Source organism: Rhinolophus sinicus, chromosome 16 (genome assembly GCF_057876585.1).
Source record: "Rhinolophus sinicus isolate RSI-liver-muscle chromosome 16, RSI-T2T, whole genome shotgun sequence".
Taxonomy (NCBI): domain Eukaryota; kingdom Metazoa; phylum Chordata; class Mammalia; order Chiroptera; family Rhinolophidae; genus Rhinolophus; species Rhinolophus sinicus.
The window spans coordinates 92,551,850-92,563,911 of record NC_142516.1 but is presented as its reverse complement, the minus strand read 5'-3'; the positions used below and the strand labels follow the sequence as shown (position 1 = coordinate 92,563,911).

At 43.6% G+C, this 12,062-nt stretch overlaps 1 protein-coding gene across 2 annotated transcripts in view; it reads left to right on the top strand.

Annotated features, from left to right (window-relative positions):
- The window catches only part of MTUS2 (microtubule associated scaffold protein 2), a 530,400-nt gene that overhangs the window by 18,210 nt on the left and 500,128 nt on the right, over window positions 1-12,062 (top strand). For both annotated transcript variants that reach the window (XM_074330069.2, XM_074330067.2), the window contains exon 2: window positions 1,990-2,062. The gene's annotated coding sequence lies outside the window, so the exon portion shown is untranslated. The remainder of the gene's footprint in view (window positions 1-1,989; window positions 2,063-12,062) is intronic.

The following is a 12,062-nucleotide window of genomic DNA, read 5'->3' as shown; positions in this document are numbered from 1 at the left end:
ATTAGTGCCGTCATTCAGCTATTGCCGTCGTTGATGCATGTACCTTCAGCATTATAGTGGTCCACAGTAGACCATACTACCTCTGTTTTAAGGGGAAAGTCACTACTGGAACAAGTGCCTCTGAAGGTTGGATTTTCTCTTCTTGCATTTCCTCTCATGGTCTCATGTTTTAAGATTCTGGTTGGATACGAACAAAACAATAGGTTTTCCCTAGCATATCAACTTGACTTGGGCACCAAGCTGTGTGGTCAGAGTGCTGACTTTGATCCTATGTCTTATCTTCAGATAGTTCACTTTAAAAAAAACAGGGAATGAGAAATAGATGCATGGTACTGAAAAGAGATCAAAAAGTTTACTTTGCAGCTGGCTGCTTGTTCACGCAAAAAAACACAGCCAAACAATTTATGGTAGGCTGCTCATTTAAATGGGCTGGGGGCAGGGAAAATGAAGCCCTTCCTGCTGCATCTGAGAAGCAAACACATTTCGTAAACACGTGCATGTTTATCCCTCGGGCGCATGTTTATCCCTCGGGCACTCACATGGCCTCTGTCGGGTTGGGTTTTAGTTTCAATGGTGTCGTCACGTCGGTGGTGGTGGGATGGATGGGATGGGTGGGAGTGGTAGGTCTGACAGTCGATGGGTTACTAAATATATTATTAGAAGTAAACGTTCACTTCATTCCATCTGGGCTGGGACCTGTTTAATTTTCTCACTGTGGTGTGTTGCTCCCCACCATGTAGTGCTGGCAGCCCTTCTGGTGTCTTTCCCTTGCATCGTTTTCCTTCATCTGTCTACCCCCCCCCCCCACCTCCCGTCGTGCTCCTCACTCACTGTAGCGCGCTTTCCCTCTAGCCTCCCTTCTAAGAGATCTGCATTCCCGCTCTCACCTTTTTGCCTCCCAGCCCTCAGCTTTTCTCTCTGCCACATGTAAGCTCTTAGAAAAGGCTTTTAATGTTTCAAGGAGGAAGCTGAGAGGGAGTTGGCAATAAATGGAGACTGGGTGGGAAGAAAGAATTGAAAGGAGACTCTTGAGGCCTTCCAAATGCTGGAGGCAATTCGTTTATTACCTTTCAGGATCCGTGAAGGTATGTTGGGTGGGGATGGAAACAGTTAATACCCAGGTTAATACCCAGATTCATGCTGCTCTGAAAAAGGACGTGTGCTGAGCAATAGGTAGTTTTGAAGGTTTGTTTCACAATCATGGAGCTTCCAAATCCTGTCTATTCTCTTGTTTGGAAAAATGATGAAATTGTCATTTTTGTAGGAAAAAATGGTTGGATATCAGCAATTTTATATGACTCAATCTAATAATAGCAGGCTTTCCATGGTATCTCTTGCAGCACCATTTGGGAGGAATTCTACCACCTAACAACTACTCTTCTTGCTGGACAATTTAGAGAAGAAAGTAATTTTTGCTGGTTTTATTTTGAAATACAATTTTATTAAGGATTTATTTAGTATTAATATTGTTAATATTGTAGGATTCATGATTCCTCTGGCTTTTAATTTCTTCTGAATTAGAAGAAAATAAGAAGCATAGTGTATAAATTTCATGCAATTTAGGAAAATTAAGATCTGCGAAATGGACATGGTTATTCATGTATCAGAGGTATTCTTCCCGCGACAAAAGCCAAGTCTTAAGTCCTTAAGGTTCTTCATTTATATGGTGTATTTAAGAATCAGTTTTCAGATCATTAATGACTTGAGGGATTAAGATAGAAAATTGAAGTCATGTAATCCATTGAGGTTTAATCTGAAAATAAGATTAAGTATCTCTAAAACCCTAGACACAGACAATGGAAAAATGGTGAGTTTATGAAACAGCTCCAATTATGAAGAGTTTATTTGTGGTACAATTACCACTTAGGTTGAAGAATTTCTGAACTAACTTCAATTTTCAGTGAAAAGCAGTATCATAAATTATTGTTTATTCTTTCCTGAATCTTCCTCCTTTCATCTAAATTTTTCTATGTCTTTTTTCTTTTTAAGGTTTCCACACCTGGATTGTCAACTAGAGCAAATTGTCACCAATGGCAGTTAAACTTGTTTTTTTGGGATCCAGGTGAGTGTCTGTGGGCTTCTGTTTGATTTACTGTTCCGTTTGACTTGGGTCCGTAATTGACTCTTAAATGTTATACAACACTTCCTGGTCTTCTAGGGAAACAGCTGATGGTTAAGTTCTTGTAAAGATTAGTCATGGAACAAGAGAATTCAAATGAATTCTCACAGGAAAGCCTCATTTGATTTTGCCTTTTTTTTTTTTAAATGTAAGGAATATGTTCAGACATTGTTGGAAACTCAAGTTCAAACTATAAGTTTTGTTAAGGATTTTAAATTGGTGGAGTGTGTCTATAATGGACATCTCTTTCTGAGTGGTAATTAATCTTCTACTGCGACAAAAGGTTATTGTGTTCCTGTTAACGTACGTTCAGTAAAATCCATTGACAGAAATAGGACAAGAGGATGCAGTAGCATTAGGGGCTTGATAACTGAAGTTACCGAGAGAAGGAGACTAGATTTTTTAGCAGGGGAGTTAGTGCCGTGTAATGAGAGTTTAGTAAACTAAGAGTAGAAGCTTTCATGAATAGCCGAGAAAACATGTGCGAGAAGCTTTTCTGAGGGCTGTTGCTAGCCCACATGGCATTTTGTGCAAATTCGACAGTCACCCCATCTGCAGATATTCGATGCCCATATGATAGAAAATTGTCGGACTGGACTGAGTTTTAGAGCAAGACCCTTTATTGCCATATGCTGGGAAATTGCAATTTAAATAAATTACCCACTTTAAATCATCAAGATTTAAAATACAATTTTTAGAGCAGTGGAGATCCTCTGATGTGATTGGTGTCCCTTGGACGTGGGGGCCCTGCCCAGGTCATGAACACCTGCCAGGCTGGCTTTGCTTCTCTGGAATCAGCACATGGTAGACTCGAAGGAAGGGAGGCTTTCTGTTATGTCCTGGACATGGGGGCAGAGGATAAAAACAATAGTTTGGGGTCTGGCTTTCATTGGACCTTTGGGGTGCATGAAAGAAATGTAACAGAGAGACAGTTGTGTCTGCAGGTTCGGAGGCCAGAAAGGATAGCCTGAGCTTTCTAGGGTAAAAGTAGGAAAGGAAACATACCTAAGCTGTGTTTTAAGCCCAATCTGTGACCGAGTTCCTGCAAGGTAGTGCTCCAGAGTGTGTACTTCCAGATTCCCAATGCCACTAAAGTGGCTTTATTCTGTAGCACACCTCTGTGACGTCTGTGTTCTCGAAGACTAGTTAACCTTGAGGTTTTTTTCTCCAGCAAAAGGGAGTTGCTTTCAAAATGTTAGTGTGTTCATAATGGATGGCTCTTCCCTACCATCCGAAGGTGAATTTTTGTAATGAATCTTCTGATGAGACAGTGTTATGTTATTGCTAATGGGTAGGTGCTGATTGACAAATACAGAGGAAGACATATGTAGCACAATTTGGGGCCAGAGATTGGGCTGCGGGTGGAGAATATGACATGCCTGACACGTTATTGAGGAACAGAGATGGGGAAAAAACAATGCAGGGAGGATGGGGGCGGTGGTTGTAGGGGTGGTCAGGATGGTGCTGGCAGCTGGGGTCGCTCACCACGGTGGAGGGTGGCAGCAGCTGCTGTGAGACTGATGACTCATTTGAAGGGAGAAAATGGGAGATGGAAAAGCTGCCTGGCCACGGACACAAAATACATGGCCTGGGAAAAAACATTTGCTTCCTTGAGTGCTGACGACAGAATTGATTAGAGGGAAATTTAGGGGGGGCCCTTGTAGAACACTCAGCTGGTTTTCTTGTTGTACCATTTATCCATCCTTTCATCCCATCCCCTAACCTTAGGGGTAGCAGTAATGAGACCTCAGAGAAGAGTTATAATTCCAGTGAACGCTGATGTTTGTTTCCCATATCCCTGCTCGCAGCCCACATTTCGTGTGCGTGTGTGTGTGGGGGGCGTGGATACTCTGAACACGGAAGTAGAGGAACACATGATAATTGAGAGAACTGTTTATGTGATTTAGGGGAAAAGGCCCAGCTATTATTTACATGTAAACCCACCGCCCCATTATACATAATGTATGTGTTAAAGAAAGAAATGATTTTTTTTAAATGAGTTAAAGGGGCAGAGGAAAAGGGGAAAGGGATTAAGGAGGCTTGTATGAGTCAGTGTCCCCTCTGGATAATGGCCTAGCTGTCTGTTTCACTTTGTATATTATGTCTGATTTTTCTTTTCTTTACCTTTGGAATACTAGGGAAAGAGTGAGAATATAAAGATGTCTTGGGTGTAATGTGTGGCACCTGTGATATTGAACTAATGACTCTGTGTTCCATTTTGTCTTACTTCTCAGGAGGGAGAATGACATTTGCTACTAGGAAATATTTGTGAAAACACTACCTTAATAATGTTAAAACGAAACAGAATGACATTTAGCAACAACCTAGCATTCTCACTGTTAGTAATTGTCATAATTTTTGGATTTAAATATTTTCTCACTGTATCGTCCAAATAATTGTTTTGATAATTTTTAATAAGAGAGATCCTTTGTGCTGATTATGTAAAGATATACGTATTCTGCAGCAAGAGAGATTTAGACATAAAAAGTAGCTTTTCACAAAGAGAAGTGAGTGGATTATCAGCTGGTGGGGGTCGTTAGACAGAGGTGTGTAGCGAGTGCGTGCCTGTTGGAGTGGCCTGGGCCTGCCAGTGTGTCCATGCTGATAGCATCTGCCATACAGGGAGCTTTCATGCCCATCAGGGCTGTGCGCGGCCGACCATATTCATCACCTGCTTGCTCCCGAAGCACCCTGCGAGCTGGGGGCTGCCATCACCCTCCTTTTCCAGCTTGTCATTGAAGGGTGGAGCTGGGGCTTGCAGCCAGCCATGCCCTTAACCACTAGGCTTTACTGCCCCTTTGGACACGACTGGATCCTCCCCCTTAAAAGTCTTTGTCATGTCTTGAATTCTATGTGTGTCAGACTAGCTGGTCGCATCCCCCGTAATGTGAAGCCTGGTGGCTTCACAGACAGAACTGCTTTAAAATTGAGCAGATAATTCTGTCATTAGAGGGCACCAGCTGAACAAGGCCGGAGGAACCCGAGAAATAAATTTGCACCACAGGATAAGATGCGCAGGCAGTGTCGCTTACAATTTGTTTCCCAGAGACCTTAGAGATTTTAAAGAGACTATATATATATTTTTTTCCCACCAATGAAAGTCCCGTGATTCTGAAATATTGAAATGTCAAATAGGACCAAAATATCCTCAGATTCTGAGTATGCGAAGAAATTCAGCAGTGCGTGCGTCTTCCTTTCTGCTTTAAAATTATCCTTGGGAGTAGATGAGAAGCACCAGAGTCTCAGAGTCCATTGTCTGAGGGAGGGTGAGGTTACTATTTCCCCCAAACCTTCTTTTCCTTGGGCAGAAAACAAAAGAGAAAAAGAGGCCAAACACATTGTAGTGTTTAAATCCACAGATCCAGAGCCCAGAATTTTAGGAAATCGGTTGCTGGGGGCAGAGGTGGGGTTGGTGAGGCAGAGACAATAAACGTCACATGGATGGTTTTGGCAAGACAATAGAAACCACACACGCTTCTTTGTTGTCTGCTTTTAAATGGAGCCTAAGATGACAGTTTTCCACGCGTTGCTCTGTCTCATCCTGTTGGCTGCATACTGTTACCTTCCCTCTGTAGCTGGGAATTAGACCTGAGTTCTGTTTGATGCGAGGCCAGATTTTATTAAACTAGGTCATCGGGGCACACACACAGGGACTGTCATCTTTGGTGATTAAATGGGTACGCGCACCAGGAGGCAAACGAAACGGCGTCACGCCTGCTATTCCAGGCAGGTAGTGGGGAGCTGTGAAATATTTGAACCTGTTTCCCCGCGAGTGATGAATTACGGCAGGACACCTGGAAAAGTTCCTGTGATCCTCTTATTATGTCAGATGAGTTCATCTTATTTAAAATCGTCACAGAAATTACAGAAGAATTAAAAATGAATGGGATATTCAAATGCTTTATGAGTTATTGCTTCAACTTGCACATTTTTAGTACAATGTGGGTTTCCCCCTCTCTCCTTTTAGAAACACTGAGGACCTGAGCTGACATCAGCCGTTTGGCAATGGTTTCCCATGGCAGAGGCTTGGGACTTTGTGTAGAGAGGTCAGCAGGAGATTCATTTCTAGTGCTTCTTTGGAAGGTTTCGTTTCGTTTCGCTCCATCCCACAATAGGAGAATGTGTTAAATGGCTTTCTAAAAAATGGCTTTTCAATATTTGCTTTGGCCTGAAAAGGGTTTTGTGCTTAATTTTTCATCGTATTTTTATAGTTATCGTACTTAGCATCCTGATTTTTTAAAATGCTGTGTGCGTGTTTACTGTTCAGCTGCTATGATGGGGATTCTGCCCTGAGATGCTGGGACAGGCAGAGTTGGCCTCTGCAGCAATCCTGTGGACCGTGGGGGTTGGGGAGCAGCCTGGTGTGTGGGGGAGGGAAGCGTGGGTCTGCAGCATTTCTAGTCTTGCTCCTGTAGGTCTAGCTCATGGCCCCAATGTAGGCTCCCTGAGGGCTGCAATCTGTCTGTTTACTCACTGCTGTTTTCCTGGCACCTCAACCCCTGCACGCCCCACACATGTTGGGCACTCAGTGAATGTTTCTAGAACAAACAAGGCAAGTTGCACATCACCTCTTTCCACAGCAGATGCACTGAGAGATCAAGGCAAGACTGACTTCAGTGAAGAAAATGGAAAGAAAAAATCCCTTTATTCATGGCAGACAACTTGCTCCGTGGAAGCACTGGTTTACAGTAGCGTCCTGGGTAAATTGGGTGTCCCTTGTGCTTTCTTACATGGATAGCTTGTTATCCTCACCACTCAGGACGAGACAGGTCATCGGCAAGCCATGAAGAAGGACAGTGTGGAATTTGGTGACGCTCTGGGTCACATCTCGGCTCTGGCTTTTTGCGCTGTGTGACCTGACTTGCATTACGGTTTCCTTACCTTAAAATGGGGTAGCACCTGCCCTGTCGTCTGTAAGCATCCATGAGATGACAGGGAGAACGCTCAATAACATTATAGCACCCAGCACTGAGGAAGCGTCACCTCTCCCTTCCAAATAGGGCTACCTGGAAAGTCTCCTTTAAGAGGCTGACATTTCTAGACTTGTTAACTTATTATTTTTTGTAACATATATACATCATTATTATTTTTGTAAAAACTCCTCCCTCAGAATAGGGCGTACTCAGGAGAGGCCTGTGTGGATTAGGGCGGCTGGAGTTACGGCCTCACGCTGAGGAGGATGTCTGCATGTTTGCCTCACTGCACCAGTCTGAATTAGTTCTACGGAAGCCATGTGAGAGGTTCTCCTGTTCTTGAAGCCACCAAGCCAGGGCAGCTTTGTCTTCAGAGTTTAAAGGAGTAGTAGTTCTCTGTAATAGCTGAAATGCATGAAAGAATTAGATGGGAAACACTTGGCTAATTGTAAATTCTAAGATGCGTTTCAGTTCACTTGAGCATTTTAACATCAGCCAAAATGTAGAGATACGCTTTTGAGACCAGCAAAGAGAAAGCTACGTGTGTCCTTTAAATATTTCAGCTCTGTTTTCTTTGTCTTTTTTCTCTTTAGAAGAAATTAAATTATCTGGGCAGGTTAATCTCCACAGACTATTATAAATATGCAAATAATATGCCACTTAGGGTGGATTTTTAATAGACCACTTGTCAGAAGAACTCAGGTTTTCTTCCACTTCATGCAGACTCAGTTCTTGTTATGCATTCAGAAAACAAAGCGTCTTTCGTTTACCAAGAAAATGCACATTTAACGGAACCAATGAATTTTAATAGGAGAAGAGTCTGAGGACTCACTGTCTTCCTTAAAGGCAGACATAACAAGAGTGACGGTCGGTGAGCTCCTAGCTCCCACTGCTTTAGCAGCACCTGGTGTTTGATACCTTCTTTACCTCATACTGTGGCTTTTCCGAACATACGTCATCTCCCTACCTACTAGACACGGTCCTAGGTCCTGTGATCTGTGTCTCATTCACTCCCAGTGTTATTTGACAAAGTGCCTTACATGGAATGGAGCTCAATAACTATTTGGTGAATGAGAACACTGAAAAAGCACGGAGGGCTGGGTTCCTTGTTTGAGGGTCTCACCGTTTAAGATGGGAATGGTGAGGGGTTCATGTCCTCCTTAGGTCCCAGTTGAGCCATTGCACTGTCCTGTGTCTAGGATGATGGGAAGCCTGCCAGGAGATCACCTACGGTAACTTTGCAAAGTGGGACTATGTTGAAACAGATATATGGTCAATTCGGAGTTTCTGAGAATAAAGTCAGTGTCACTTGAATTTTTCGGTGGCACTTTGGTTCATTCTCCTTGTCAGATCTAGGGCAAAGGAGAAGGTAGGGATGAGGGTTTTGCCTCTCAGAGGGAAGGTCAAGGGGGTACAGGGACTCTGAGAGGGAGGAAGGGCAGTGAGTGGCCCTAAAGAGAAGGTGCGAGGACCCACGGCCACAAAGGAGTCAAGAGAGGTGGTTTGTGGGATATCAGGCCTAGATTAGATTCTACTGGACATTAAAGATAACTTTTGAGACTTTTAAGACTATTGTCTCTCTCTTCCATGTTGATTGTGTGCGCTGTGTCTTGTGTCTTTGCTCTGGCGAATGATAAGGAGTTGCTAAGGAGTCTGCAGGGTGGTTTTGCAGGGCGGGCCTCGTTTCCTTCCCTCCGTGGTCTGATTCCCCCTTCGCACTGTCCGAGGAGACCAGGCTGCAGCCCTGAAGGGGTTATGCTTTCTGATGCCAGCTGGGCATCGTATAGCTTCAGCATCTGGGCATCCATCATCCTTAGAGCTCGGCCTCAGAAGGGGAGTCGGAGGACGAAGCCTGGCAGGCCTGTGCAGGTGTCAGCGCCTGGCATTTGCCTGGGCCGTCTGTCTCTGCCAGGCTTGGTCCTCCTGTGATCTGGCCACTCTGTATTTGGGGTAACGCCCCGATTCCTTAGCAGACATACAGGGCCCTTCACACATGCCACATACTTCTTTTTTAGTTCAGGTGTGTAAGTATTTATACAAATGCCTGCTTTGCGATATTTACTGTGTTGAGAACATTAAAGTAGTAAAAGTTGGTTTTTCTTCTGGAAGAATTTACAATCTGATGGGATAGCCCAGTGTGTAAATGGTGGTTTAAAGGAATGTTGCAGGGGAAGCATGGAAGTGGGGCTCACAGCCCCCCTCCATCCTTCCCAAGGCCCTCACAGTCAATATGTTTGGGGGTCAGTGGGTATTGGTTTGATGGTGGTGTTTTATATCTGTAGTGCTGTATGACAACAATTGCTGTGCTGGAAAATAATGTTAGCTACTGTAAGAACTGTAATAGTCAAAAGAATTAAATTATACTTGGTTAATGGAATCTAGTCTGGAAGGACACGAGACTCGTATTTTGGAAATGTTTTCCATAAAAAGGGGGTGTGATTGTTGAGTTTAAAACAAAATTGGATTAGAAGAGTCTTTCAGTAAGCTTTCCTATTAATTACCATTTTATAATATTCTAGCCATTCCTTTCCCATCAATCTCTCTGATATTGATGAAAGAATATTTTTGGCCTGAATGGTCTAGATCTCAGTGGGGGCCGTTTTTCTGTCTCTCCCAGTGGGTATCTGGGAAAGTCTGGAGACGTTTCTGGTTGTCACACTGGGGAGGTGCTCCTGGCACCTGACGGGTGAGGCCAGGAATACTGCTCATCATTCCGTAATGCACAGGCAGCCCCCACAAAGAACGGTCTGACCCCAAATGTCAGGCCTGCCAAGGTTGGGAAACCCTGGTCTGGATGAAAAGCCTATATCGCTCATATTTACTAGAAAGTTTTACAAGAGCCAAAATCAAGTGTGACCATAAAGATATTAAAAAAGATGATTTTGAACAAAAGGTGTTTGGAAGGCTAAGGGGGAGGTGGGATGATTAGTAGTGATTTTTCACTGGTGACCTCTTTTATTTTATTTTGGCTATTGCTGCATACCTTTAAAAAATAAGCTTGTTTTAATGAATTAATTTTAATTTAATTAATCAATTAATCTATAAGTTCTTTTTCTTTCCTTTTTTTTTTTTTTTTTTTTTTTGAAAGAGAAGTAAGTCTTTATTCCCTTGTTTCACAAATAAAGCTGGCTGTGCTGGTTGCCTTTTGGGGACTAGTCAAAGAGACCAAATCCCCTAAGATGGGTTCTTTTATTTGATTATTACTTAGCATGTTTTGGAGAACATTACTAATGCATGTCTAGTGTATCACATAGACCCTGCAACATAGTACACAGTTAATGTCCATTTGCTGATGAATGCATGAATGTATAAATGCATATATTCCTGGAGATGGTAGTATTTTATTTGTTTTCCAAATATTCTTTTTGTACTATCATGGTTAGCTAAATGGAAAATGTGCTGCTAGAGTTTATGAAAGTCATTTCAAAGAGCAAAGAGAGTGTTTGGTCAGTAAAAATACGACACCTGGCTCTCCAAAAGGGAGAAGCTAGAAAGTCGTGGACTCATAACGTCAGCTTGTTTGGAAAGCTGAACAGGCAAAAATACGGTGGAAGTTCACAAAAGCCCACTTGGTCTAGAGCCACAGAGGAATATGGTACCAGCAAACAGCTGTACCAAAAAGCAAACTCAACACAAACCTAGAATAGGAAAACAAGCTGGTGTTAACAGAGTCCTTCGAGGAGAGAGAGGTGCGGCCTAACGGGGGCAGGGTGCAGACTGATGGAATGAGAGCTAGCTCAGACAGCCCTGCCTTGCCTCCTGGACCCCATCTGTGCTGCTTCTGTGGGGACCAGCTCTTCCCAGCTTTCCTCTCACTGTTTTCCACTGTGAACCCTTTGCTCCAGCCAGATTTCCTGCTGATTCTCCCAACCGTGCCTCATGCTGCCTCTGCCTGTTTGTTCCCCTGTTCTTCTGCTTGGAAGGACCTTTTCATTCTCCTCTCTACCTTTACAAGGTTCTGTTCAAGTTCTACACCCTTTGTGAAACCGTTCCTCCGTTTTTCTGCATCAGAAATCTTTAACCCTCTGAATCCCTGTTCCCTGCCTTCCTCCAAATTCAGAAAACAACTTGCAGTCATGGTTTATCACCTTCCCGGGCTTCAAGAGGGGAGCTGTCAGCACAATGCATCTGGAATGTGAGTCCCAGAGTGAGGGGTTGGGAGAGGCGAGGAGATCACCAGGGGGACTTCGCTCTGTAGAAACCTCAGGAGTTTAAAAAAAATTCACTGGGGCAGGAGTCCTCTAGCTATAGTCTGGCACTAAGCAGGCACTAAGCAGGCACTAAGGCTAGGAGAGCGTCCCTCTTCTGTCCAGCAGGCGCCCATTGGATGAATGCCCGCCAGGCAAGGGGTTTTTGGCGAGTCTGCACATAGCATCCTGCCTACTGGCTTGAGATCTGCTGGCCTAAGATCAGAGTAATAGTCCCTACCTGTACAAAGAAGGGACGGGTGTAAAGGAGTGCTTATAACTTGTCTGCAAGCTCCAGACCTAGAGGGAGGCCAAAATGTAAAGGCTCTCCTACCATTAGAGCTTTTCCACCCGAGGTAAGTTTACCTCCCTACAGGACCCCAGTCCAGTTTATGGATCCAGCCAGTCCATGTTTTCTCAGGGTCCAGGTACAACATGGAAGGTGTGTAGGTCTCTTGCTGTGCTCTTGGCAGGAGGAGAGAGGACAGACTTTGCTAATTGGCCAGAGCCAACCTTACCTGGCTAAGCATTCCTGTCAGTTTAAGCAGGGACCCTCTCCCAGATTCACCTTGGAACTGTGTAATATTGTCTGGTATTATCAACAACAGAGGGTTTTGATCAGCTCTATTTAGAAGAGCAATATTAAAAATATAAACTACCCAGAGGGTATCCTTACCATTAAAGTGCTCAGCAGTCGGAGGGAGAAGAGACTTGTGGAAATGAAGTTTAATTTTGCTGTAGAGAACTTTCATTCTTTGTGTGACTTTTCTTAAGCACATCTCTAAACCATCACAGGTTGATTTACACAACTCTGAAGGTCACAGTTGATTTACACAGTTGATT